This window comes from Desmodus rotundus, chromosome 11, assembly GCF_022682495.2.
Source record: "Desmodus rotundus isolate HL8 chromosome 11, HLdesRot8A.1, whole genome shotgun sequence".
NCBI lineage: Eukaryota > Metazoa > Chordata > Mammalia > Chiroptera > Phyllostomidae > Desmodus > Desmodus rotundus.
In genome coordinates this window covers 51241763-51265068 of record NC_071397.1, presented here as the reverse complement: position 1 = coordinate 51265068, position 23306 = coordinate 51241763, and the positions used below count along the sequence as shown (strand labels likewise).

The following is a 23306-nucleotide window of genomic DNA, read 5'->3' as shown; positions in this document are numbered from 1 at the left end:
TTCTCTCTTGTGGAAATGCAGGCAAAATACCTGTTTTGTCAATATCACAGGGCTTTTGTGAAGGTCATATGATATAAACAATGACAAAATATTTTTTAAAAAATCATATGTTGTATGATTTTAAGTTTATCATTATGATAAAAACTTGGTAATCCTACATATTCTCCCCCTAGCTATGCTTTATCTTGGGTAAAAAAAAATTAAGAGGAAAGTAATAATAATATTGAGAAGCCAGTATTAGCACAGTTACCAAGATGGAGGATGCTAATGAGAAAATACTATTCCCTTTACATAGTCTGTGTGTATATTTTAATGAGATTTTCAGGATGCATAAACAAAATGATGTACCATAGTCCTTCTGGTAGCTATTCTTTTCTGTAAAATTTTCTGAATAATCTGCAATATTTACCGCTAATAGACCTGAATACAGAGAAAATAAACTACTTGGGGCAGGGAGAGCTGGACAAAGACAAAAGAGAGTAAAAGGACAAACAGCCTCTGATCTAAGATCAGATTCATTTAGCCATTCTACATTCGTTAGTGGTGAACCTCGAAGTAGCTGCTAATCCAAGTCCGCCTTGATTCAGGTCATTTTCCTCCTTCTAGACCTTCTGGGGTTCAGTCTTTTGTTCACTTTCGGCAAAATCCCTACAGAACATTCAAGCCCCTCTGAAAATCCACCCTTCCTTCCCTTCACACCGCACTGCTCTGCAACTTGCCTTCCTCTCTTCTGACGCAAACCCCCTGCTTCTCCTCGATGCCTTCTGGAGCCCTCTGTGTTCTTGCCTTAATTTTCTGGCTCTCACAAGAGGCTCTTCATTCCTCTATACTTCATCAGTCTTGGAGACTTTTCTCCTCAGTCCTCCTTTACTTTTCATCCTCTACCTTTGGGTAAAATATTTGTGTATGTTTGATGCTCTGGCTATTCAGGTAAATTATATTTTTTTCTTTTACTACCTATTGTACTTTTCTGCTTCCTGTGTGTCTCCAATGACTCCGGAGTTCTTTGACATCTGATTCTCAGTTTTCCTCTGTTAAACTAATCCTGCCCTAATTGAGGGGACCACAGCAATGCAGTGTCCATATAGATAAGACATCCAACATTATGGCCCCTGGTTACTTAACCTGTCACCTCCAATGACCTCTATCTGCACCCTCCTTCAACATTCATCCTCATGGCCAATTACCACAACCCACGTCTTTACATCCGAAATCTTATATGAAATATCCTTCAACGTCTAATACTGCCAAATTCCACTCTTCTTTGCTTCTGCTGAATGTGCTATTGAACTCATTCGAGCTGTAAACCTTCTAAATCCTTTGCCCTCCTCCTATATTTATTCCCATTGTCTTACTTAGACTTTATCTCACCAAAACTCTCAACTCCTTTAAACCTTGACCTTGGGTTAATCTGTTTTCTCACTTCCTGCATTCAAATAATCATATAACAAAATGACATGGTGTCATTATAAATTCATTGTTCCTAACTCAGCTGGGTCCTCGACAGCCTGAGAGAAAGTCCCTAGTCAGTCATCTGTTCCTCAGAGTGATTCTTTCCTAATCCTTAGAACTTTCCTAAAGCCCCTATTATTTAAACTTCTTTTCATCTCAGCAGAAAAAAAAATTGCTTTCCACTTTTTAAAAAGAATATAAAATCTGCAGAGGGGAAATCCGTCAATATTCCTGATTTGAACTTACCACATTATCTGCAGGTATTTCATCATTATCATTTTCCTTTAGTCACTGAGAAAGATCAATACCCCAGATCCAATCCCTTCCTGCTTCTTCAAGATGTAAATCACCTGACGATCCCTTTGCCTACATATTCAGGGGTTTTCCTCTTCACTGGACCTCTCCCTCCTTAAATATCCAAAAAAGGAAGAACAAAATAATATTCTCTACCTATGTCTCTCATATTCACTATCTTGTCACTCTCTTTTCTACCAAAGGAAATAATTGCTAACATTTTTTCTCTCCACACTGCACCTCCAACCAAATCTTTTATCCAGTTTTATCTTGCTGTTTCCCTGAAATTGTGGTGGCCATAATCACAAATTGATTTACTTCTAAATCCAACCATAGTTTTATACATATATCCCTATCCTGTTGTGTGGATAATTACTCCCTTTCTTGATCTCTTCTCTGCACTTAGGTTCTGTGACCCTGCTCACTTATGCCTTCCCATTTGTAGAGTACTTTACTCTGCACATTGCACATCCTGAGTATCGTCTCTGAGTGCCTCCAACCAACCATTTCCATCATTTTACCACCTATTTAGTAGTAGTAGTATCTGTCTGGAGCTTTTTTTTTCTTTTCTTTCTTTCTGGAAGCCCATGGTTCTTTATCCAACTATACCCTGAGAATCTCTATCTTGACTTTCTACAGGTATCTCAAACTCAGCATACATAAAGAGAGATTCTCCATTCTCCTCTAATTTCTGATGCTCCCTTTTATGTTCCTCATCTTTGTTCCTCGTCCTGGGCTCCAACATCCACAAAGCAACAAAGCCACACACTTGATGAACTCTTGAATTCTAATCATTAACATTCAGCTAACCTTCAAATCCTGTCATTCATCTCTAATATATTTTTTAATGTTTCTATGTCTTTCCAGCATGACTATAACAACTTTTGCTAAGTTTTTTTTTTGTTTTGGTTACTGAAAAAGTTCCCTAAATTTGCTTTTCACTGATCCTTCACATTGCTACCCAAATGGTCATTAAAAAGGAAAGTTTGAAATAGTGCCAAACTTCTCATCAAGACATAAAAGATCCTTCATAATGTGGATGCTGTTTGCTTCTGCAGTCTTGCTCCTACTGCTTTCAAGATATTTCTGGCAGATCTCATTTCTACAGGACTTACCAGAACTTTCATGTGCTGATTGGATGAAATGTAGAGGAGGCTGGTAAGCAAAATTTCTGAAACGTATTTGCTCACGGAACGTTTTCTTTTTCCATAGAATAATTTTCTAAAAATCTCTTAGAACTAGTAGTTTTCAAGTTTTGGGAAAATGATCCACTAGACTATCTTGTGTCAGGATTTCATCATCAGGATATTGTTCAAGTATAAAAACCAGTAAGAAAAAGCACTATTTCAGAAGAAACTGATCATTAAATCATCACTTTCATGTTGTGTTATAAATAACCCATCACAGACAGTGACTTTGGGATAATTTGAGAAATATTTTAAATTACAATCAAAGAAATAAAAACAAACCTCTGGATGTCTAGATTTATCAAAAAGAGTTATTTACAAAAACTCTTTTTTAGTATCCAGAAATTGAAGTGTTTAGTTTTAATTATTACCTAATTCTAAGGTAAACACAGGGCATAAAACATTTCATATATCATTCAAATTTAACTGCCTTTCTATAAAAATTTTAGTTACATAATACATGAAATATCTTAGATATTTGAACAGTAAAATAGATATTCTCATTGGTAAAAACAGCTTAGAAGCAAAAGTCTTATTTGTAGCACATACAATATTAATTTCTAATACCTGGACAATTAAAAAAAAACCCACGGAGATTGAATTGAGATTTGCATTTTCTGCACTGAAGGCAATCCATGACTGGTTGATGAATTTTTCTGAAAGGATGACCTCTGCTTTAATCGTGTCTAATTATTGTGACACTTTGTCTGTGAACTTTTACGTGAACACATCGAACTAAGTTTAAGTATTTCTGAAAGAGAAACGTCTACTTTAAACAGATAGCACACGCTGCACAAAGGATAGGCATTCTTGAATTATAGAATTCATTCGTAAATGCTTAAAAATGTCTCTGTGTTACAGTGACGAATGATATAAGAGGTTGACAGAGAGGAAATGAAAGGATGCCTTATTATGAAGCCAACCCAGTCCTGCCTGCCGCTCCCGTAGCTTTTGCATTGCTGACAGACTTTACACTGATATAATTTTAACCTGTTAATTGTGTCCTCAACCTTGTTGCAAACCATCTGTGCTAATAGTTTTTGCTCTCTTTTTCTACATTAGATAGTGCCATTTTCAAATATCTCTTTCCTTGTAAAATTAAAGTGTTAAAAAAATACATGAGTGCTTGGGCTCTGTTACCCAAAATATTCCCTCACATATCTTTCTTTGGAAGCTACTCTTTTTCGTTGTCAGCATTCTGATCTATTTTTATAATGCAATAAAGGAAAAGGAAAGTGCATAAAAGAAAGAGTAAAGAATAAAAAATCAAATAGGACTCCCCTTTTGCTAAGATTATCCTGCTTCTTCTTCTAAGACCTTAAGCATCCCTTTCCTTCTCTACAAAGTCACTTTCCCCAAAGAAATAGTCAAGCCGAGTTCTGAAAGTATTGAAAAACTATTGTTGCCTTATTTTTTTTAATCAAGAGAGGGCAGGACTAATTCAGAACTGATCAGGTCAGTAGCTTATCATTAAAAGAGACTGTAAGAATGGTAACATATGGAGACTATATATCAACACAAGAAACTGAGAGAACAGCCCAGAAGTTCAACAGATGCATAGCGCCACACACTCTTTATTTGTCTTTTAGTTGTCCCTGGGATGCTGTATAGATCTCCTTAAATTATAGCTCTAGGTAGCCCTTTATATTAAACCTCTTCAATCAAATTATAATTTCAGGATAGTGTGACATTTACAAAAGTATTGCAAACATAATACAGAGAATTTTTGTATACTCCAAATACAATTTCCCCTATTGTTAACGTCTTACACTACTATGGTTCATATGTGACAACTTCTGAACCAATACTGATGCGTTATTGTTCACTGAACTTCATACCTTATTAAGTTTCCTTAGTTTTTACCCAATGCACTTTTTCTGCTTCCAGATCCCATCCAGGTTACCATATTACATTTAGGTACCATGTCTGTTCCCTTAAGCAATTCTTTGCTGTGGTAATTTCCTCAGACTTTTCTTACTTTGAATGACCTTGAAAGTATTGAGGAGTACTGGACAAATATTTTGTAGAACATCCTTCAATTTAGATTGTTGATATTATTCTCCTGATTATACTGAGTTTATGGGATTTGTAGAGGAAGACCAAAGAGAGGAAGTGCCATTCTTATCACATCATACCAAAGATACATGCTATCACCACGACCGATTATTGATGTTTCCTGATTGAGGTAGTGCTTATTAGGTTTCAAAATGGTAAAGTTCCTACTTTTCTCCATCTCAATATCAGGAGAAAGTTACTACCTGCAGCTCACACTTAAGGAGCTGGGAGTTAGGCTCCCTCTCTTTGAGGATGGGTTCTTTATATAAGTTATTTGGAATTCTTCTGTACAGATCTTTTTTTCTCTCATTTATTTAGTCACTTATTCATAAAAGTATGCATTCGTAGATATTCATTTAATACATTAGGTTATACTGTGACACTAAAGTATTTACTTTGCTGATAAAATTTTCCATTATACGCTACTTAAATTAGCCATTGGGAACTCCTTGAGTTTGTTCCTTTGTTGCTTTGATGGGTCCCCATTCTTTTTTTTTTTTAACACTTCCTTTTATTCTGGCAAATGAGATCCTTCTGTGTATCCCTGCCCCAGCTGTGGAGAGAGCCTTGTTTCCTTTTTTTGCAGAATAATATTAGGATGTCTTTACATTTTGAATGAAACAGGTATTGATTGGATCTACAGCAATGTAAAGGAATCTAGGATTGATTTTTGCTAAGGAATACAATTAGTCAAAAAGAAAAAAAAAATGTCTCTTTACAAATTATCTGTTCGATAACTACCAGGAAATAGAGGGGGAGAGGTTAAGAATGGTATAGGAAACAGAGAATTCAAAGAACTTATATGTACAACCCATGGACAGGCACTAAGGGCAGGGAGTGCTGGAGGGTTAGGGGGTACAGGGTGGAGGGGAAAGAAAAGGGGGAAAATTGGGAAAATTGTAATAGCATAATCAATAAAGTATACTTTAAAAAAGAAACAAAAAAGAATATGTTAAGATCGTTGTACTCTTTCAGATGAAACATATGTGAAAAAATTTAGGACATGAGAAAGAGGAGAATGAAACCATGCAAATCTTTGAGGAAAAGATTCGTGCCTCATGGTTTCTATCTCTACAGTGCCTCCCAATATGCCTTTAATTAATGTGCTTCATAAATATTTGCTGATCAATTTAGGATTAACATAAATCTAAATTTAAAAATATATTTTTTATTTATTCATTTCTACAGAGAGGTAAAGGAAGGGAGAAAGTGAGGGAGAGAAACATCGACCAGGTGCTTTTCGCATTCCCCCAACTGGGGGCCTGGCCTGCAACCCAGGCATGTGCCCTGACCAACAGTTGAACCAGCAACCTTTCGGGTCACAGGCTGGCATTCAATCCAATGAGTCACACCAGCCAGGGCTATATTTTTGTTTGATGCATGTGGAAAACAAGAAAAGGTAAATGCCAAAGATTTATAAACTCTAAGTTTCTATGTGTCCATAACCTACTCTATTTTTCAGTGTGTAGTCTGTATGCTGTAGAGAACAAGTTTGATTCATAAGTTATATTAAGTTGATTATTTGTGATCTGTGAGACTAGCTTTTGGTATGAGAGTACCATCAAGTTATTTTTTTCTCTTATTACTTTAAAACGCTGAATGTCTCCAAGCTCTTACACATATGACTTGGCCACACTTAAGTGATTCTTTATTTTCTTTGGAATAAAATTTGTTCTCCTGAATATTAAAAGCATTGAAAAAACTTGCAAATGTTGTGAAAAATATTCCTAAGTACGACATCAATCTGTCAGCACGGGCAGACCTCTTAATGGATAATTCATATGCAAAAGAATTTCCAATTTTAGATACAGTAAATGTTTATCACAATTGAAATATAAAGATAAAATATAATAAAACATAATACAATTATCAAAGATGATGCTATTTATATCTGACTCTAGGATAAATAGGTTCTAATTAATTTCATTTCCTAGTAAAATTAAACATAAACTTTTGATTATATCCATTAATATTCACCACAAGCATAAAGAGGCTCTGTTCCGTAGTTCTGAATACTGAGATCCAACCGCTGGTGCTTCATCAGATATTAAGTCAACGTATCATGCTCAAAACTGAAAGGTTAAATGATTCAACTCACTCAACTATTAGCAAGTCAAGGGTAAATGGCTTTCTAATTTACTTTTCAGTGATATTTTTCTCTGAAATGATTTTTTCATGATCTAAAACAGCACATGGATTGTGATTTTTAAATATGCCCAGCAATATTGCTTCAATATATTTCTCAGCCAACCAGGAGAAAAAGGAGATTCTCAAGTATTGGAAAAAGTCAGTCTACAAGTGACCAGGTCTTTGCATGGTTTTCTTTTGGTCTTGTTAAGAGATCCTGTTATCTTTGTTATCCTGCTATCTCCTGTCACTTCTCTAGCAATGAGTAAGTGGTTTGGGCTGCGTTAGATACTGAATATATCTTTGAGATATGGTAATTGAGGGAATGACTTGAAACTATAGACATGGCGGCGGTGTTGGCCTTGTGAAGAAATGTTTGTTACCTCTCCCTAATTTCAAAAGTGTCTTTCTTTTCAACAACCAGTATACTCTAGAAGAGAAAGGCAGAGTTTTAACATTTGCTATGCATACCTTTAAAGAGTATGCTTCATGTCCATAATCTTATTATATTTCCAATGTTCATTATTAGCTTTTTGGATTTTGTACTATGGTCGGGATTAATTAGATTGGCTGCCACTGGTCTCTGGCCTAAAGCTAGCTTAAATATTGGCACTAAGGTACCACCACTGACATTTGCTTATTAACACTGTTCCCCGGGGTACAATAACTGGTGTTAATTCACTTCTAATTTCAGTAGAATATTGTCTGAGGTTACGATATTTTTCAAAAGAATAATAAGCATTAGCTAAACAAATAAGAAATCTGTTAATTTTTACATTATATTCATAACATATTATAATATGTTAAAAATTTTCTCTACCAGCACAAATTTTGGGTGAATGAAATGTTCCTCATGTATATGAATTATATATGCTAACAGTCCATTACACTATACACATCTGAGCCTTGATGTAACTATCAGCCAGAGAAAACCATCAGCCAGAATACTGACAGTAAGAGTTTCTCCTTGATATTGTCGGCCATTTATTAGTTCTCATTAATAAAGTCATCTGATGAGGTAATTTTGCCAATAACTTGTTCTGTTTTCTTTCCAAACAACATATTAGTTCTTAACTTGGCCACTGATTTTATAAAATCCTCAGCAACTGTGTGATGTCTCTTTTTGAAAACGCCGTGAAATTTGAATGTATGCTGTGGCTGTTTGACACGGTTCCATGGAAGACAGCGCACTGGGGACTAGGGACGGACGACTTCAGTTGCCCTACAAAATGGAATTTAAATTATCTATCAAAATTAATTTAAATTTTCTTGAAACAAATTAATCAGTACTACTAAAAATTTAAGATGTATATACTACAAGTTAGAAATGGAATAGTGTAATATTTACAGACATGGGCTTTGGAATCACTTGTACTGGTTATAATTCTAGCTTTCTCTGGACTTTTGTCAAATTATTCGCCTGTATTAATCCTCAATTGCCTACTTGGCTGTTGTAATAATAATATATATATGTAATAATAATATATAGCATATAATAACACACTATATATTTTGTACAATATATAAAAATTCACTTAACATTGTGATTATCACATAGTTGGCATTTAATCATTGGTGGCTACCTTTGGGAACTGGAAGAAAAATATTTGGAGAGGGACACTGAAAGTTTTGTACAAGGATGAAAGCATTGCTTCCAATCTCTAAATATTAGATATAAGGTAAATGTTCTTAAATAAGTAATTGGTTAAAAAATTATGATTCAAACAAAGAATAAAATGCTATCAAGTTCTTAACACTACTGACTCATAGGTGTTGATATAAAAAACATCCGAGAAGTAGTAAGACAAAATAAATTTACAAAACTCTATCTATGGTATGATCCCATGAAAGAAAGCTATTGGCCTTATATATGCAGAGAAAAGATTTAAAATCTACACACCAAAACATTAACCTTGTTCTTTTTATCTCTTGGTATTAACTGTGTTTTTATAATGAGCATATGTTAATTTTATAATCAGAAAATATTTTACTTTAAAGGTGCATTTTTCTTTCTCTCTGTTCATACCTCTTGATTTTTCACATTTAATTCTCTTCAAAGGTCTTGTGTCTAATATTTTTAACTTTGTCAACCTCATATTTTGTGGGATTCTGTATTTGGAAATCATGAAAAAGGATGTAAACATCCTTAAACACACATCTTTAGATATACATGCCTGAAATCATTTTAAAAATAACTCCTATGTAGTTGAATTATTAAGTTTCTAGAGTGAAAAAAATGAAACAAAGTGGAATTATCATAATCTAACATCATACCTAGAGCTTTATAAATAAATATCTCTTCAAAGATCGAAAAACAAGATTTATATTTTTACTTGAGAGACTTACTAATTTTGCAAATAATTTCTAACAGGTTATAAACTGTACAAGCATATAAAACCAGGAAAAACCAAAACAATTTTAGGTCAATCTAGGAATTAATACTTTGTAATCCCTCCTGTAGAGTTGTACAACTAATATTTAACAGTTGTTGAAATGTATTACATGCGAAGCACTATGTCCAATCTATGAACCACATAACCTCATTCTGTTAACTGCCTGGGGAGACGGGAGGTAGTTTTATCTTCATTTCCTAGATAAGAATGTGCAGCCTAGAGTGGTTAAATGATTTTTCCCAAGGTTCCTTAACCAGCAATTTGTCTAAATCCCACTAGTCTGCAATCACCATTTATTAACTGAATTGTAAGATACACTTGTATTTTTTTGAATCAACTACTCTCAAGTATTTGCAATGATTTCATTACTGTTTGCCTTTTCTGAGTTTTATTTCATTCTGTACTCTTCTGCTGGCTGCTTTCAGAGTTATATAAGCAAATCACCATAGAAGTGAAGATAATATTTAGAGCAAACTATTGGCTTCTGAATATGGGGAAAATTTCTAAGAGTTCTTCTCTCTAGGGCACTTTTTTGGATAGTGGTATTTAAAGTTTTTAACTGTGACCCATAGTAAGAAACACACTTTACATCCTTACCCAGCATATATACATACACACAAACATGTAACACATATAAATGAATCATACTGTCCATAAAATGCAAAAATAATACAAAATGCACCGAACTAAACAGAATAATATACTTTTTGCATTTTTGTCTAGCATTTTGAGAATAAGTGTTGTATGCAGGTCTTTGTTTATGGTGATTATGTTTCATTGAGATATTTAAGAGAACTTATAGCAGCTAACACATGCTTCTTTTGGCTTAGCACAACTTCTATTAAAGTATCTCAAAACACCTTAAAAATATTCCTCATATCAAAAATTTGTGTCTATCACCAAAAGGAGAACATAAACAAAATACACGAGCAAGCATAAATGGCTAATAAAAAGTGCCAAGGAGAGCTTGACAGACTCCCAAACTGTCCCCCTACCCCTTCACTACAAATCCAAGGACAATTTTCAGCGTTTTTGTAGAGATATTAAGACATGCTTCCATATTATATATTTTCTATAGTCTACTTCATCTTTATCATCTGAACCAAGGTTCTGCTGTGGAACGCGTACCTATGCGTAACAACTAGACTGCAACACGCCGCCAAAGCCAGAGGGCACATTCTCTTTGGGGCAGAAGAACCAACATTCTGCTCATTTCAGAAGCAGCTTATAAAGGCTTGTAGGGAAAGGAACAGAAGATATGTAAGTTCTTACAATCTTTGTTTTGTGCTCAATTGCCCTAAATGATGTTGATATTAAAAAATAGGTTTAATGGATAGGGATGAAATTGTTATCCCAAATAATTTGTTATTGATTTGTGCCGAAAAGAAATTACACAGAAAACAAAAGTCTTTCATATTTGTTCCAACATTGTGATGCAAATGTAGTCAGTTCTCCCATCTCTCCCTGCAACTACTGATCTGTTTCCTGTCTCTATGGTTTGTCTTTTCTAACATTTCATACATATGGAATTACACAATACGTAGTCATTTGAGTCTGCAGCTTTCACTTAACAAAATGCACTTAAGATGCATCCATGAGGCCCTCAGCCGCCCCCTGTTGTGGTAGCCACTCGTCTTCATCACCCGAGCCTGGAGACCATGCCACAGGAAGAGTGACCTCTATTCCCGCTTTCACAATGGAGAGCTCTGGGAAGACTTTCAGCTCTGAGGAAGAAGAAGGTAACTATTGGAAATATCTGGCTATGACCTACAAGCAAAGGGCAGAGAATACACAAGAAGAGCTCTGAGAATTCCAGGAGGGAAGCTGAGACTATGAAGCTGAATTGGAGACACAGCTCCAACAAATTGAAACCAGGGACAGGGACCTCCTGTCAGAAAATAACCACCTTCGCATGGAGCTAGAAACCATCAAGGAGAAGTTTGAGATGCAGCATTCCGAAGACTACCAGCAGATCTCTGCCTCAGACGATGACCCAGCCCAGAAAAAAGCAATTAAAGATTAGCTGCAGAAATATATCTGACAGCTGGAGCAAGTAAATGATGTATTGGAAAGAGTGAAGTGGGCCACAGTTATGTCTCTGGAAGACTGTGAGCAGGGCTTGAATCAAGCCATCAAAAAAAATGTGTTCCTGGAGAGTAAGCTTGATGAGAAAGAATCTCCTATAAGCTGTTCAGAGACTGAAGGATAAAGCCAGAGATCTGGGGCAGGAATTGGCTGTGCGGCAAAAGCAGGAGAAACCCAGAATCCTCACGCCCAGCTCATTGGAAGCTGAAAGAACAGACACAGCTGTGTCTCCTTGACATCCACTGGCTCCTTGACATCCACTCCCACGGCTCACCAGGGGCCCAGCTCTAGCTGAACCACACCAGGGACATTCAGACGTGGGATGGATGACTTCATGGGAGGGACCCCCCCTCATGCCTGCAGCCCGGATATCAGCCCTCAACACCGTGGGAGACCTGCTGCAGAAAGTAGGGGCACTGGAGTCCCACTGGAACTTTGTGTATGAGCAGTCCCCAAACTGAACAAGTGGTCCCACCTTCAGGGTGGAGAGCAACAACAGAGATGGTGGTAACAGATGGCCAAGCAGCACCTGCATGCCTCTGGGGGATATAGGGAGAGAAAATTGAGACACAGTGACACTGCACCTGACTCTTGATATCCGCATATAGCTGGGGCCCAATGATAGTCACTCTGTAACAGCTGTAATGTCCACTTAATTTGGTTTGCTCTGTCTGAACGTTGGGAAAATGCTTGGAGTTTGGGAAGCCGCCTTCAAATCTGTCCTCACCATCGCTGCCATCGGCCCAGGATGTAGTCAAGATGTTGCTTTAGGAAATCCACAGAAGGGAAACTACTGGTGTCTGTGAAGGAGCTGTTACCTTTCTCCTCTTCACACTAGGTTTTTGTTTTTTAAGTTAGTTTGAGAAATATGGGCATGCAGTCCCACTAGCCAATGACTGAGGCCATTGCCTGTGGCCCCTGGTGGTTGACCCTGTGAAATGTTGTCTCTTAATCCCCAGCCTCCTTGACAGTGTCTGTACAGAAGGACAGAGAAAAACTGGACCCTCTGGAAAGGGCTCTGAGGTGTGGGTGCTGAGGCTACGCCATCATTTTGAACTGACCCAAGTCCTGATTGACCTTGAGAGGCGTTGTGAATGTCTGAAGACAACTCACAAGGGGGATCTGAATCCACCCCAGGCTCACCTCAGCCCCATTCAGCTGGAGCTTTCTTCTAGAACAGTCTCCCAACATTGTATGGCGCAGCCAGGACCCTTGCAAAGAATTCACGTCTGGGAGCAGAGAGCAGACTAGGCATGTGCTTATTAAAACTGGTGTAGTATACCTCTCACACTTTTCCATCCGCCTCTCACTGAAGCTTTTAAAGGTGTGTTTGAGTTTCAGAGTACATTTTATGTAAGAGGAAAATATGTGTCATTTTTTAGGTCTGTCCTGACTATTCGTTGTCCTGAGCCCCATCCTTGGCATGGGGGTGACCTCCAGTTCATGACACTCGAGGTCATTGGGATGGAGTGGCCTTGGAAATACAACCTTTAAGAACAGGATTTCATTCAAGGCCATAGTGAAATAATCAGGGTGACCTTCAAATAAAATTAAAGCACCAGGATTGTTGTTGGAAGCTTCCTTGTCAAAGAAGAAGTGAACATAAGACTTCCAGCCTGGACAGTGTATATACTTTGCTCTGCTTATTGTGAACTTCTGTCTCATGCTTTCAGTCACAAGTAAAAAGAAGACATGAATTCAAGAGCATGTGTGTAGTTTAACGACCTTCCTTTTGTTACTGTTATTTTTTCTAGAATAACAGCAAAAATATCCTAGATTTGAAAATAGATGTTTTCAAGTGCTACTGAAATTCTACAGAGAATTAAACTTCAGTGTCTGGTTCATTATCCTAGAAACATTCTAACTTGTATTGGTAAAAGATGTACTTCTATTTTTTTAAAGAACAATAAAATCAACAGACTCTAAAAAAATGTATCCATGATATTGCATGAGTTAATAATGGTTTCCTTTTTAAAGCTGAATAGTATTCCATTGTGCAGATATGCTAGTTTGTTCATGCATTCACTATTTGAAGAATACTTTTGTAATTATAGATAAAAATGCTATAAATATTTACATATAGGTTTCTGTGTAAAGTTTTAGATTCATGTTGGTAAAACCTAAGAGAGGGACTGCTTGATCATAAGGTAAGTATATATTTAATTTTATAAATAAAACTGGCACACAGTTTTCCAAAGTGGCAATGTCATTTGTAATTTCCATCAGCAATGAAGGACAGTCCCTGTGACTGTACATGCTTGCTAGCATTTGATATTGTCAGATTTAAATGTACGTATGTATCCGTTTTAATAGGCATCTCATTGTGATTTTAATTTTGCATCTTTCTTAACTAAGGGTGGTAAAAATACCCCCATATACTTATTGGCCATCTATACATCTTTTTCTTTTTTTGGTGAAGTTCAGATCTTTTACCTATTTCTCAGATGGGGTGTTTATTTTCTTACTATTAAGTTTCAACAGTTCTTAATGTATTCTAGATATAAATCCTTTATCAGCTATATGACTTATAAGTCTGAAACTTGTATTTTCATTATTTTACAATGTCTTTCACATAGCCATTTAAAAAATTTTTTTCTTTCCTTCCTTCCTTCTTTCCTTCCTTCCTTCCATCCTTCCTTCTTTCCTTCCTTCCTTTGTAATGGGGAAGGGTGTTAATTCCCTTATAGTACAAAAGAACATGCACACTGAATCAAATTATAAAAAAATTCAATATCTCTCACAGCTTGGAGATTTTATCCATAATTTCTTGTATATTTTATCACTAATTTCTCAAAAATATGTTGTTCTATAAAATTTCACTTTAGTCAGATGCGTGGGACTTGACAATATTTTCCTCATTGAAAATTTAAAGTTATATACTTCATTGGTGTGCTCTAATACCAGCCTACAAAAGTCATTAGGTAGCAGAATTATAACATTAGATCAAGAGTCCTTTGGAAGATAGTTGTACAATACAATAGCTACTAGACACATGGGGCTGTAGAGTATGTGAAATGTGGCTAGTATAAATTAAATGACATTTAATTTTAATTAATTTAAATTTAAAAACTGATACTGTTTTGTTATGAAAAAATTTTAAGTCCGTGGAACAACTTGGTTTTGTGAATTACTCTTTTCAGCTATAAATTTTATGAACTCTAAATACAGATCAAATATATCCAATAAAAATTCAGTATCCAAATGATCTAAACTGAGGTGTGATATAAGTACACACTGGATTTCAAAGACTTAGGATGCAAAAAAAAAGTTAAATGTCTCAGTAATAGTTTTTACATTGATCATATGTTAAAATGACTGTAATTTGATAATATAAGGTGAAATAAAATTTATTATAAAAACCCATTATACCTGTTGTGTTTTTTCTTTATAAATGTGACCACAAGCAAAATTAAAATTACACAAGTGGCTCATGTTATATTTCTATTAGATAACAATGCTTTACAACCATATATTGTGTGTTAAATTATATTTTGTGTCAAAAGGCATTCATTCAGTGTTCTAAAAAGGCATGCTAATGACTGTCTGTTCACCACAACTTCAACCCGCACAGCAGAACCAGGCACACCTTATTCTTCTGCCTTTGCAGAGAAGGATCAAGTCTCACTGCATTTCAAGTCCCTTGGGATATACTTTTTATCCTCAGAGAGGGTTTCTAGCAAAGAAAAGGGCTGAGAGAATGGAGAGTAATGCTTGAAGTGGGTGTTGTAGGTCTGGTAGATCAGGTGTTGTTCAGGAACAGCATCTTCAGAGGCCCTAAATGTACTATACATTTTGGGAACACTAGTGACTAATAAGGGCTCCAGTCATGGCTTACTTTCTTCTGAGCAAAAAGGGATTGGGCTGCCTCCTTTTCTTCCCACTGTTGTGAGTTAGTCCTTAGTGCTTAGTACTTCTTAACTCAAAAACAAAGCATAGTATCTCAGCCTTTCACTTCTCTCCTTACTTTTAAGCAATGTGAAGTTAATAGTAAAAGTTTTCACTACTGAACCAAAAAATCTTTTCTTCCTTTTCTTCAGTTTCTTAAATAAATTGTGTGCATATATATATATATATATACATATATATATATATATGATGGGGGACCCAAGAAGCACTGGAATTTATTTATAAAAAATTGTGTATTTATTCTTGCATGTTTAAACTTCAGTCCCCTTCAAAGTACTCTCCATTTGATGCAATATACCTATCAAGACGTTTTTTCCACTGCTGAAAACAGTTTTTTAACTCAATGATTTTGATGCCTTTTAGTGCTTCTGCCATTTTTGTTTTACCTCTTCCACATTGGCAAAAATGTTTCCCTTTGAGAACTTTTTTCATCTGGGGAAACAAAAAAAAGTCGCCTGGGGCAAGATCAGGTGAATAGGGAATGTAGAGCACAGGGGTCCTGTGGTTTTTGTTCCAAAACTGCTGAACATTTAGTGCTGTGTTGGCAAGTGTGCTTGTAAATCACCCATCATGGAATCAGCAAATGCACTGACGGAGTCTTTAAAAAAATTCACTGAAGCCAAATGCAACCTCTCACCATACCACCAGCTGGTATACTGATACAGATGGGTTCCTAGAAAACTTAACTAGCAGGGGAAGCCTGTACTACAAGGGACCCACCATCCAGAAGATAATTCTGTGCTTTTTGGGGCTCCCCTTTGCATATCTATATATGAATGATTTAGTGCTAAAGGTATTATCTTGCCAAAACTAAAACAGTTTTTCAAAAAGATAACTAACAGGAAAAGTTGAACAGACATTAAAATAATAAACATTATATTTTAAGACATTTCAGTAAATTTTAATACTTCAGCATAAAATTCTGCATATCCGATATTTTTAAAAAAATTATAGAAAAGTAAGAGTGGTATAAAATCTTAAGGGCATTATGTATATTTATAAAAATCTAACTAAACATAATGGGTATATTATTCTACCATGATAGACGGTTACATTAAGCTTTAACTTTGATACAATATTAAATCTAAATTTGCAGAACACCTCTTCACATACGATAACGTTCTAAAACTATTCTATATCTTGGATGAATTGTACCTTACCCTTTTCTAAAACAATCTAAGTTATCTACAAGTTCTAATTAAACACATTCCTTTCACAATCAAGCTAGCTTGGGAATGTAAACATATATACTTACAATATAGAGAACATATCATGGAAAGCACATAGACAGTTGTTAAGTTATTCCACTGTATTTCAAATTCTTGAGTTAGTATATTCTTAACCTGTTGGGAAAGAGAGGAAAATTATGTTGGTTAAATGTGCTGAGTGTACTATACATGTAACTAAATAACCAAAAGAAAGCTAAAATAAATCACTCATTTTACAACCCTAGACATTTCTAGATATACTTTTGTGTCTTTGTTTACATTAATTTATGATTTCTTTTAATTTCAGAAGAATGCTATTGATTTAAATTGAATACTATTTTTAAAATTGAATGTTGCAATTGAAACTCTAAGGAAATAAGTATATCTTGTTGAGTGAATATATTTCATGGTCTCTATTTTTTTTTGTTTTTTACTTACAGAATAAATTGAGCCCATAACTCAAAAAACAAAAATAAAATATAAACAAGTTTATGAACCATCCTGATGTGTATAATTATCTGAACGCTTAATAAAACAAAGGCCAAATAATCGAAGATCTGTTCGAACATCTTTAACTGGGTCGATGAGTGTCAGCTGCCATGGTCTGAATGCTCGCGCTCCCCACGATTCATATGTTGCCTCCTAACATCCAAGATGATTGGGAGGTGGGGCCTTTGAGAGGAAAATAATTTAATTTTTCCCTTAATTTAGTACTCCTCTTACTTACACTTCAATTGTATTTAAACACAGTTAATGATAATCAAAACATAGAGAATAGATGGGGCATCTGTCTTATCTTTAAAGCAGAATGCTACCTTATCTTTTCTCAAAGGTATAAAACACAGTAGATGAATAAGATGTCTATATTTTGTATCAACTGTTGAATGTTTTCTGGTGTGTATAATCTTCATTTAGTCATCACAGCAATACCATAAGGTGGGTTTTATTATCCCCACTTTACAGGGTTCTGATTATGTAGACATCTACTCCATATAAGAAGCTAGAAGTTGTTATAAGCTGGGGAGCTGAGGTTAATTCAGCCCTAACCCAAGTGTCTACTCAGAAAAGCCTTCACTTGCACACAGCCTCCTGGACACCATTTAGATAATGGTGGACACCATAAGATAATGCTGCCTGGATATCTACTTTCAATACTATGAGAGCCCCTAATTTGAAAAAAAAATTAAACATTTTATAAGGTAGATCAAGTTTCTCTTTTGAAACTGTATGTATCTTGTGCTTGACGTTTTTAAGTGAATAAAACTACGAACACAATTATTGCATATAACATATATAAAGTGTTGGTTGTATATCTTGAAATTAAAGATTGATATATTTAATATTATTAAATATAGAAAAGGGGCATTCACACCTATCTCAACTGGTTACAGACTATATTATATTTAAGCATCTGTTAATTTTTTGAGAATAATACTCTCTCAGGATCAAATGCTATTTGTGCTGTGTTTTTACACTACAATATCTATTTGATGCCTTTGAAATGTTTTTTTTCTGGAAAGTCAGAAAACTCAACATTTAGAATCATATCTAAAATGACAACAAATAATTGGGACCAGGAAGTGGCCTGAGTCCTGTTACCTATTTGGCAACTTAGATTTGTGTGTGTGTTTGATTTTCTGACTTCCCAGCAAAAAACATTTCAAAAGCATCAAGTCAGATGTTGTACTGTAAAAACAGCAAGAACAGCATTTGATTTCTCACACCCTTGTCTTTCCTGCTAGAGAAGGGAAAACATCTGGCTGACGGGCCAGAGATGGGCACAAGGCACTCAGTTTCTGTCATCCATGTTGATGGATGGTTTAAAGCGAGTCAGTCCTGAGAAACGGGGGATTCTAAATTCCTTTAGTTCTGTCTTACCTATAAAGTCTAAACCTGGTGGATTAGTCTATTATTTGGATGTTTTGTCAAGATCTGGAGGCTTAGTAACGCAAGCATAAAACACCAAGCTGATTCACTGACTGATCTACTTTTTGTGTTGATGTTATTCAGCAAGCCACAAATGACTAAGTTTTCATGGAACCTAAAAAAAAAGTTTCAAATCATGCAGAAAGCAATAGGAAGAGAGCCTTCTTCATGTATACTTTTGAGATATAACAGAAAGAGTGGAGAGAAAGATCACATTGGAAGAGGAGAGTGGCTGCCACGGCTCTTGTTTTCTCCTTTTAGCTTCTTGAGGTCAAACATCTGGTGGGAGTAGCTTTAGAAATTCTTAGTTAAGTTAGGATTTTGCTTATATGCTATTGGGAAGGGCTACTATACTGAGTAATCTCATGTTAACACATGGTGACTGGGTAGTGTCACAAGGTTCCCTTGGTTAAAATAAGGCCAATTGGCAATCTCAAATCTCCCCTGGTTATTATGTGGCATGGATAATGGGCTGAGGAAAACAGGGCCTACTGGAAGCAAAATGGCTCAGCTACAGAGGTTCATGGGGTTTTTCAGTTTTAACTTGGTGTCAGATGAGGGAGGTAGCAACGTATGTAACAGTGAGGACTCTGATGGACCTGAATGCCAAGATCCAGGGGAGACTGAATTAGAGGGACCGTTAGGCAGAGAGAGAGGAGAAAGAACTGTGAGAGACGTCAGCAGCAGAGCAGCCCACAACAGGACTAGACAGTCTCCTTGAACAGAGGCAGACAGGGGAGATAGGCTTCGTGAAGGAACCCATGTTTGATCTGAAGATAAGGGCTCAGCCTTATCTTTAGGATCAAGCATTGCAAGGAAAGGGGACATGAGGTACAAAAGCCCAGGACAGGAACAAGCATGGCATATTCAAGGAGGGGATGAAATCAAATCACATAGTGACCCAGGGCATGGTGAGGGGGGTGGCAGAGAGTGAGGCAGGCAGGTAGACAGTGGCCAGGTCATGTTGGGCTTCATCGGTCTTTGTAAGGAGGTCAGACTTTATTCATTATACAATGGGGACAGGAGGGTTTGACTAAGTAACTGATCAAAATTTAAAGGATCCCTTCAAATATTCTGTGGGTTATAGAGAGAGGCAAGCTGGGAAGTGGCAGCCAGTCTAACGACCGTTGCAGTCATAGGGCTGGGAGATGATGGTGAGTGTAAGTTTGGCAGCAATGACAATGGAGAGAAATGTTTGGATTTGTGATATATTTGAATAAAGTATACAATTATTTTCATTAATTTCACAAACGAATGCATTTTTGATCCAACACGTAGGATAGGTAATTTTTTCCTTTAGCAAAGAGTTCATTAAAAATATAAATTACATATTTGTTTATATAGACTGTTTTAGTTAATTTGAGTAAAATTCACTAAAGGGAAATATATGGAGAAATACTTATATTTTATAATTGTTTTTAATTATTGTTGATTAAAGATAGTATAACTGATTACAAAAATACTATATGATATTTAGAAATAAAAAATAAAGGAATAGAAAAATGGAGCATTACTTGTCAACAAGAAAATTTTACAGGACTCTAAATGATGTTAGAAATATCTCAGATACATCAAAAATTGGATTCCATTAATAAGAGTAAGTTCCTTAATCAATTCACCAGACATGATTAAAGGACATTGAATTTCGAACAACTAAAGACAATTGCTTCGTGCAGTTTATAGTGAGAAATGAGATTTACTGCCGGAGGAGGTCACCAAGCCAACTCCTGTGGCTATACTCTAAACAGAAATTTATCACTTCAGAATTACTGCACTTGGCCCTTAAGCCTTCTTTAATTCAACATACATCTCCCTAAATGAGTTCCATATAACAGCTGCTAGATGGTATGGCTAAAAGGGCAACTGAAACACTCTTCTGCCCTTGGAGGGTTCATAGCTCAGAGGAGGAAGAGAAGAAAGGGGAATGAGGAAATGTGCGCAAAATGTCTGGCCAGGGGCACAATTATAGCAGTATTAATTTTTGTGGCTGAAGCTTAATAGATAACAGGTTGTGTAAAGAGAATGTTGAGTTACAACTAGGCAGTACAATATGAGCAAAGAGGAGGAGAACGGACATAAAATAGTCTGGGACGGAAAGCTAACCTGGCTTTAGTGGAGCAAAGAGATAAGTAAAGTGTGCCTGCTGCCTGCTCAGGAAGCGGCGGAGGTAAGAGGGGCTGCCCGTGGGAGGGCCCTTTGGTCATGCTGGGAGCTTAAACATCATTAACACTGTTAATAATACCACCTAATGATAATAACGTGTTCACTATATACCAGCCACAATTTTAAGATTTCACATAAATGTTTTCATTCAATCCCATCAACAAGCGTGTAAGGTATTATTTTAGAGTATGAAGTACTGACAGCTTAAGCAATCTGTCCTAGGTCACCCAGCTTGTTCATGGTGTAACTAACGTGGAGCCCAGACAGACTGATGCCAGAGTTTCATTCTTGGTCCCACAAGTCTGCCTCATGCGATCAATGTAGAATGATTCAGATGTAAGAAACTCTTCTCAATATTTTTTTCTCACAGTACAAAGTGTTGATTTACTCTTTATATTAGGTAAAAATGGGAATAAGAATCCTGAACCTAAAAACACAAAACCAAGTGAGGAAGAAAGAGGAGAGGAAGAGAAATTAATGAATGTTTCTTAAGCATTTTACTGTGGGACAGATTCTAGTCTAGGTGGTTTAATGGTCGTCTTCCTTGGTCCCTCTCTCTGCAGAAGCTGGAATAAAAGAGTGGCTGAGGGAGAAGTGTGTGATTCGTGCTTGTTTCTGTGGCTCCTTGGTTATTGTCATCGTCTGTATTGGGCCTTCTTCATTCCCTCCTGTGCAGCCAGATTTGGTGATGTTTCCTGACCCTCATTCCTCACGGGTATAAGAGACAGATCTTTGTGAACTCAGAGAACAGTGCTGGGGCTGATGAAGTGAGATGTCCCTCATGGAGACTCTTCTGCTTGTTGAGTTGCTGTAGGAGACAGGGAATCAGTAGCTCTTAGGACCATTCGCAAACATTAATATCTCGTGGACTTGAAATATACTTATGTTTGGTATAGAGGTTATTGTTATCCATAGAAATACTTTTCAGCACACACTTTTTGAGGTAGGGAAGATTGCTTTGTTGTCTTAAAACCTGCAGAACCCTTCAGGGAAAATTATTGAGCTTCTTCTAACTGGGACCTGAAACAGTACTGAAAACCTCACTGTGCATTCTTCCTAGAGCATCTGTTTTACCGAAAAATTTGGGAAAAAGAAATTTATTCCAAAGTAGAGATATATCATAAATAAAATGCAGAATGTCCTTACATTTTTAAAGATTGATTTATTTAACCAAAACTTATTGACTCCCTACTATGATAGGCACTGTTCTGGTTATTGGAAATATCTTGGCCTGCTTAGTGAGAAAAGAACATAGTATGTTTTAACATGTGAATGGAGAGTTTTTACAATTTTATTGAGAAATAATTGACATACCTCACTGTACAAGTTTAGTGCATACATCAATATGGTTCGATTTACATAAAATGAAGTGAATACTATAATAGACTTAGCTAATATCCATCCTCTCATATAGGTACAATAAGAAGAAAAAGAAAAAAGAAAAAAATGTTTCCTTGTGATCTACCCTCTTAATGTTCATATATATCATCCAGCACTGTTAACTATATTCATCCTGTTACACATCACTTCTCTGTGAGGGTTTTTTTTTTTTTTTTTTTGGAAGAGTATGAGAATAGCTGGCTTTAATTCTTCTTTAAATGTTTAGTGAAGTTCAGCAGTAAAGCCATCTGGTCCTGGGCTTTTCTTCACTGGGAGAACTTCAGATTACTGATTCAATTGCCTTCCTAGTAATTGGTTTATTTGAATTTTCTACTCGTATGAGACACCTTTTTATGGAATTCCATTTATGAGTATTTTTGCCTTCAGAAGCTGGAGAAAATCCATCATGATCGTTTGGGTTTAGACATGGGATTAGTAAACTGTGCCCTAAAGAGCCAGATGACAAATATTTAAGTATCACTGGCCAAGAGGTTAAGTCATATTGGGAACCACCCTGCCTGGTTTCAGACACTGTAACCCCCATGGCTAAGGCTGAGTGAGAGACCTTGGGACCACAAGCCATTAAGGAGACAAAGCTTATCTCCCTGGCAGAAGTGCCACCTCTGCCCACTTCACCTTGCTTGGCCCTGAGCTTGGACAGTTAGCCAACGACGGGTAAGAATCCTCAAGGGAGGATCAACCTAAGACAGGCTCTGGTCACCAGGGATAAGCTCGCAGGGAAGGACTCGGGGGGCTGTGGAAAAAGGGGGTGATGGACCCTCACCCCTTGGCTTTGACATAGCCTGAGTCCTCATTCTGTCTGCAAGAAGTGTCCTAATCTCTTGGCTGCCTTACTTCCTCTGCCTGATTTAAGCCTGAAACAACGCTGGAGGAGGGTGCGGCCCTGTGTTGGAAAGGGCGGGTTCCCCAGAGGATCAGGCCTGAAAAAGAATGCATAAAATCCTATGAAACCTGCTTTGCTAATACCCGCAATTTAAATGAGAAGGATACAAGTCTGAAATGAACTTGTTTCCCCAAAGTTTTATGGTCCTTTAGCTACCTGACCCTGACTCTAAATAAACCCTCAGAGTTTGCTGAATGTTATTTATTTGATTATTACAGCCTGACAA

At 36.4% G+C, this 23306-nt stretch overlaps 1 protein-coding gene and 1 pseudogene across 6 annotated transcripts in view; one reads left to right on the top strand and one right to left on the bottom strand.

The window, feature by feature from the left end:
• FUT9 (fucosyltransferase 9) overlaps positions 1 to 23306 on the bottom strand; it is a 270697-nt gene that overhangs the window by 65033 nt on the left and 182358 nt on the right. For all 6 annotated transcript variants that reach the window (XM_053914070.1, XM_024551733.3, XM_045188607.2 and 3 more), the window contains one exon: positions 16755 to 16842. The gene's annotated coding sequence lies outside the window, so the exon portion shown is untranslated. The remainder of the gene's footprint in view (positions 1 to 16754; positions 16843 to 23306) is intronic.
• LOC112296962 (nuclear distribution protein nudE homolog 1-like) lies at positions 11099 to 12391 on the top strand (annotated as a pseudogene).